Here is a 6,890-nt window from a genome sequence, read left to right on the forward strand (position 1 = left end):
AATGAATCTATTTACTGGGGAAGACATAAATATGTCTTCTACAAGGCCACTGAAAGTCTCAATTTTGGTCACCTTAAGGAACAGGGGAAAATGGCACTGCTACAACAGATCAATTGCTGCATGTGCTTTGTACCCACCGAGGAGTTTGATCTGTTTTCTTCCCCTTTTATTGTGAATATCATCTTTGTGCAGGAGAAAAATGGAGAGATTTTTCTGGCAAGAGCTCCAAACTGCCCTTTCCTCACCTCTGCTTAATTCAGTTTGTCCTGTCAAACATCCTGTCAGGTGAGCAGATTATTAAGCAGGTACCCAGCAGTGCTCAGGGCACGTCCTCCCCGTCCTTCTCACTCCATGGAGGAGTTCATTCAGCTTTGCCTTCAGCAGGATCCCAGGCTTGCAGGGAAGGGCATGTTGAACTCTCTGCTGAAATCAATCCCCCTGGATGTGGGGACAGTCCCCAGAAAAAGCCACCAGAGGAGGTCAAAGCTAAACAACAAACAAAAATTAAACAGAAACAAGCGCAGTGGAGGGAGAGCCCAACTTGAATTGCCCTGTCCTTTAGGACAGATTTATTTCATCTGTTTGCAGTGTGTTAACAGCAGTGTCATGGAACTGCAGAATCAGTCCAGTTGGAAAAAGCCTCTGAGATCACCAAGCCCAGCTGCCAAACAGAGCCACCACCTAAGCCATGTCCCCAGGTGCCACATCCACATGGCTTTTGAACACCTGCAGGGATGGGCACTGCAAAGCTCCCTGGGCAGCCCCTGCCAAGGCCTGAGCACCCTTTCCATGCAGAAATTCCTGCTGCTGTCCAAGCTGAGCCTCCCCTGGCCCAGCTGGAGCCCCTTTCCCCTTGTCCTGTCCCTGTTCCCTGGCAGCACAGCCCGACCCCCCCTGGCTGTCCCCTCCTGGCAGGAGCTGTGCAGAGCCACAAGGTCCCCTCTGAGCCTCCTTTGCTCCAGGCTGAGCCCCTTCCCAGCTCCCTCAGCCCCTCCTGGGGCTCCAGCCCCTTCCCCAGCTCCCTTCCCTGCCCTGGACACTCTCCAGCCCCTCCAAGTCCTTCCTGGACTGGGGACCAGAACTGGACACAGCCCTGGAGGTCTCTCAGCAGGGACCATGTCTGGTCCCCATTGTCCTTGTGCCCCCCTGGGCTCCTGTCCAGGGGTGGAAAAGCCCTGGGATCTGCTGCCACAAGGTCCCAAGTGCTGCTGCTTCCATGTGCTTCACATTCCCAAGGCAGCCCCCAGGAGGTGACAGGGGCTGGACCCGCTGGGCTCTGAGTGCCCAGAGCTGCAGGTGAGCTCCCCCCTCCTGGACAATCCTGGGCAGCTCTCTGTGGAGCCAGGCAAAAATCAGGGAAGCTCAATCCCTGTGAGAGGAGCCTCCCAGTGTCTCACTGGCACAGGCTGTGGACACCTGGCCACTGCCAGCTCCAAACCCTTTGCCATTAAAATGTGTCCCAGGGAAAAGAGACCTTACAATGAAGGCACTTCATTCATCAATGCTGCAATTAGGCAGCACTCAGCAGACCCCAGGGCACTCCTCTGATGCAGCACTGGCTCTGCTGCAGGAATATCTGAGGTACAAACCACGTTTCCCCAGTAAGTGCTACTCCAGGCAGCACTACAAGAGTTAAACACTGGCTCTCCCTCCAGTGCTCTCATCTATTGTGACTCAGGGTTTATCTCTTTAGCCAGACAGGTCATTAATTTTCCCAGGTGTTTATTATCCACATGAAATGTCCTATTCCACTGGTATCAAGTGTTTTATATCTGTGGCTTTGCCTGTGTGAAATCAGTGAGATGACCAAAGACCTTGATATTATCCTGACGTTATTACTCAATATGACATCTCTATGCCTTGCTCCCTTGAGCATAGTAAAAGTAGTTTTATAGTCAATTTTGTTGCCAAATAAATCAAGCCATAATCCCCTTGCCCCTCCAAAATCCATGATTTTTTTTTTCCTGAGGTAGTGTAGGCACCAAAAGACACACTATATGACTGCCTACTAAACTTCAGACTCCCAAAGTAGATGATGAATTGCTGCCATTTATTAGACAACTCAACTTACTATAGGTGCCAAATCTCATAAAATCTTGAGATCTTGTTCTCAGACTCCAATCTGGGAGAGCATTCTCCTTTCCCAAAGACCCTGCTTTTAATGTTAAAAGCCAAGTATGACAGTTTTATCCATTAACTAATGCCCACATTTTCAGAGGAGGGATGGGTGGCCATATGTCATAGGAAATTGGCAGTAAATCTTCCTCTTTTCCTGGAGCACTCTGGGAGCTTTTTTAGATCCCTGTCCCCTCAGAAGAGGAAAGAAAACGGTGCAGCAAGGTATCCATCAGCTACACAGTATGGATTCCTTTTTAGTTTTAATTTTCCCCCCTGTTTTTATACATACTCCTAAATGCTTCTTCCCCTGCAATGGGGTGTCAGGCTCTGAGAGATGGAGCTCTCAGTTACAGCTTCATTTCACACTCTTCTTTCACATTCCTCACACTCACCTTTGCTAGCAGTTTGCTTTTGTCCCCTCTCAATGGCACCAGTGCCAAGGACAATTATGCCTTTCACGCCATCCCTGTATTTTTTTTCTTCTCCCTTTTTTTATTTGCATCTGCTAAAAATCTCCTTCTCAACCAGAGGCTCTGTCTGTGTCCATCTCTTGAGCTTCCTGACAGCTTCACTCCTCAGCAGCTTCACTTTGCATGGTCTCTGTCTTTCCTGCCCTGGGGGTTGTGACACGGCTGATCTGTCACCTTGTCCCTTTGTCCCAGGCATGATGTGCACTGATTCCCAGGAAAAAAATAAATCCCTTTTCCTCCTGGATGGCCAGGAAGCAAACTGAATAAAACAGGTGCAAAAAACACAAGCTCCTGAGGAAAAGGGCTGATGGTGAAGAGAGATCAGTAGTGAGTAAGAGAGAAGTAAAAGGCAAGTGATAAAAGTGAAGGTAAGTAAAAGGACAAGAAATATGGAGCAATAGTAAATAAAAAGGGCAAAGGAAGAGGTTTGTGCTGGAAATGGTCTGGTTTGGTAGGGAATTTGCAGACAAGTGGGAATCCAAAAGAGGAGGAGGAGAAGGACTCCAAATGCAGCTGGGGATCAATGAATGGAAGTGGATGGAGAATGGAACGTGCAGACAATGCACCCTGCCTCAAGGAATGGGGCTCTACAACAGGGAAGCAGCCAGACTTGGAGGGGATTTTCCCCTCAGCCACAGTCCCATCTCTCCAGGGAGCCATCACTGCCATGGCAGTGGCTTGAGCAGTCACTGCAGCCCTCAAACTGCTTCCATATTTCCACAAAAATCCTCAAAAAGCAAACAACAGTAACTCAGCCCACGCAGGAGCAGCGTTGTCCTTGTGCAACTTCTGGAAACAGGGGAAGCAAATGAAAGCAATATGCAAATGGAGCCTTATCTCTGCCCCCACAGCCCTGCAATGCACACACTCATCTGCCTTGGTATTATCTAGGAATGTCCTCCAGTGCAGCTCTGAGCTGCTGCCACACAATTAAAGCCACATCTGTTAAATTTTATAAACTCTTTGTGCTTGATAACATCACCCTTTTAACACTCTGCTTTTATTTAACCATCTCTAAGCCCACTGACAAACCCATCTGCCACTTCCTTCTTGTGAGCTGGGAGAAGATCCAGTCCCTGCTTGCACTTTGAGCTTTCCAAAGCTGCAGCTCCATAAGGAAACCCCAGCTAAATCAACCCAACCAACACACTGAAAAAAGCTGGAAATAAAAATTTCGCCCTCTCCAGCCAACAACAAGAGAATCACAAATTGAATTTTCCCCTGAGAATGCTGGACAGAGCAGGAAAAGGCTTAAATGAAACACAACTGCAACATGAACCAATATGAACTGTGCTGAATGGAGACCCAGAAGACAACTGAACTTGCCCACAAATCTGGTATTGATGAACTGACAGATCTGACTTCTCCACATCACCTAAAAATGAACCAGCTCTGAGGACAGAGGGGAAAACACCGAGTCTGATTGTTTTTAATGCTTGCATCTTGAAGCAGAGAGATTAAAAGGGATTAAATGATGGGAGAAATTACTGATGTCAAATTATTAATGACATAATGATTAATGTCACAGCTACTTAAATGCATAATAGAACAGATTTCTTCAGAGAACTTCCTTTCTGTGAAGAGCAGCTTTGTGAAACCAATCTAAATATTTTTGTCTCTGATTTATTACAGAGCTTTGCATGAATACTCCTCACAGGGGTCTTTCAAAAGGGTTCTGGAGCTTCTGCATCAACTGCTGTGAAACACAGCCTTTCATGGAGCTGGGGTTTATCCAGATGATCCAGCTCAAATGTCCTTTCTGTAATAAATCTCTTATCACTTGGGCTTCTCCCTTCAATAGCAGTGAATTGTGATACTGTAAACTGCCTGCTCACTCACCTTTCCTTAGAAAATAAAGCACCAAACACATCTCAGCCTCGTTTCCTATATCACATGAAAGCATTCATTCTGGAAAAGGCAGAACACCTTTGGCCTTGGCATTTTCCCACAAGGGAACAGCCAGAGGAGGCACATGGAGTGAGGACATGGATGCAGTACAGAGGAACATTTCTATTTAACCAGCTCTAAAATGCCAAGCTCATGACCAAGAGAAAGGTCCTGGGCAAAAGCTAACCAGCAGCCAAGTTCATTTTCCTTTTGCTGTTTTTTCTGTACATATATATATATAAATTTTTTTAAATAACAACTTTTATAAACTTCTGACATCAGGAATTAAACAAATTGCCTGCAATTCAGCAGCTCAGGCACAACCCAGTGCTGGCATTTGTGTTGTCATTAAGCAACAAAATTCAGTCCCACCAAAGCTCTGCTCTTTGCTAACCTCCATAGCTGCTGTTATCCAACCAAAACCAGCGTCCCCAGGAGAGGCAGCTCATCTGTCTGCCCTGCAAATCCCAGCTGCCTGTTCAGGATTTAACTGCAGACAAGAGACAAGAAGGAGACAAGGTAACTCCCATGAGCTGAGGAGGTTTTTACAGCTGCTGCCTCCCAGTGACAGCCACCCCCCAAAAGTCTGTGATTAACTGAGACACGAGCAGGGGAGAGAAGGATGCACAGAGAGCTGCATAATCACATCTCTGACATCACTGGGAGGCTTGGCACAGCTGAAGCACATGGATCTGCTGGATGCTCCAGGCCTGGATCCCCTCTGGAGCCAGGCTGGGAGAGCTGGGGGTGCTCACCTGGAGAGGAGAAGGCTCCAGGGAGAGCTCAGAGCCCCTTCCAGGGCCTAAAGGGGCTCCAGGAGAGGGACTGGGGACAAGGGATGGAGGGACAGGACACAGGGAATGGCTTGAATGACAGAATGGAAATTTAGATGGGATATTGGGAATGAGGAATTGTTCCCTGGCAGGCTGGGCAGGCCCTGGCACAGGGTGCCCAGAGCAGCTGGGGCTGCCCCTGGATCCCTGGCAGTGCCCAAGGCCGGGCTGGACTTTGGGGCTTGGAGCAGCCTGGGATGGTGGAAGGTGTCCCTGCTCAGTTGAATTTCACAGCCTTTTAAGGTCCCTTCCAACCCAAACCATTCCTTGATTCTTAAACCAGAACTCACAGAGTACCTGGAGCAAGGTTCCCTAATCCATTTATTATTGATATTAATAATAATTTACTTATTTCTTCTATAATATATAGACATAAAAGACAGAATATAACCCAAAGTAAATCTTTTCTGACTGAAATACTAGATGTGAGTAAAGATGAGGAGGAGATAATGAGGCAATTTACACATCCCTACTCCTATGAGAATCCCCTGGCAGTTAAAACAAGGATCCTTGCAGGGAGTGGGATGGAGATCACACCAAAGAGCAAAGGAGAGGTCCAGAGTGGAAAACCAGAGCAAAAGGCATGAATGGGAACAACTGTGTGAGGGAAAACTTCCCTTTAAATCCTCATAGAGCTGTTAACATATGAAAGACAAGAGAAAATCCTCCAATTTAACTGCAGTTCAAGAGGAGAAGCTGGAATAAAATCTCCATTATGACTTTAGTGGCAAGTGGAGAAGATAAATGGAGAGAAAACCGTGCCTTGCTGGGGATCCCTAATTGGAGTCTCTAGCTTTCCCAAATAACTGGCACGTTTGACTTCTCCCAGCAGGAGAATATGTGTCAATAATGTAATATTTTAGCCTCCTAAACCCTCCAGTGATCAAAAAGAACATTGCAAAGGCTTTAGTGGTGCAGCAAAGGACAAGCACAAGTAGTCAGGGGCTGTAGACTGAGCCACATAACAAAGGACTGGCTCCTAGCAAGGCAAAAAAACCCCAGGACATCAAGTGGGAATGGTGCTGACATGACCCAAATCCTGGAGGAGAAGGGCCCCATTCAAGGGAATGCCTTCAGCAAAAGCAGAAGAGGTCATGTTCTGGGTTCTGAAATGCTCTAACCCACAAGCAATTCCATATTTTCCACTGGAATGGCTGCAAAAAGCACCTCAGGAAGAGCAGGAAGCACCTGCAGGGCCTCTGGGCTGGGGGACAATAAAAGCTGCTCCATCTTCTCTCCCCTAAGCTCCATCTCCCACCTCTGGAGGTGAAGAATGACCTGTGGACAGGGAGAAACACAGGGCCCACAGGGAGGGGAAACCTCCATACTGTTCTTTTATTGCAGCATAAAAAACTGGGTCAGGATGAACACAAAATATTTCCTGTTCTCTGTGGTATGTATAAGGGGGAAAAAAGAATCTACAATTCCTTTTAAAGCTGAATACATTTGGATTTCCTCAGCTCCAGGAGCTGCCTCTCTTCCCCAGCAGCCCAGTCTCAGGTTTATATTTGAATATCACTTGTGCCATCAAGTCAGAGGCGGGTTCAGTGCACTTCATAAAACAAATCCAAGGGAAAATGAA

The sequence above is a fragment of the Fringilla coelebs genome (genome assembly GCF_963513975.1).
Source record: "Fringilla coelebs genome assembly, chromosome: 8".
Classification (NCBI taxonomy): Eukaryota; Metazoa; Chordata; class Aves; order Passeriformes; family Fringillidae; genus Fringilla; species Fringilla coelebs.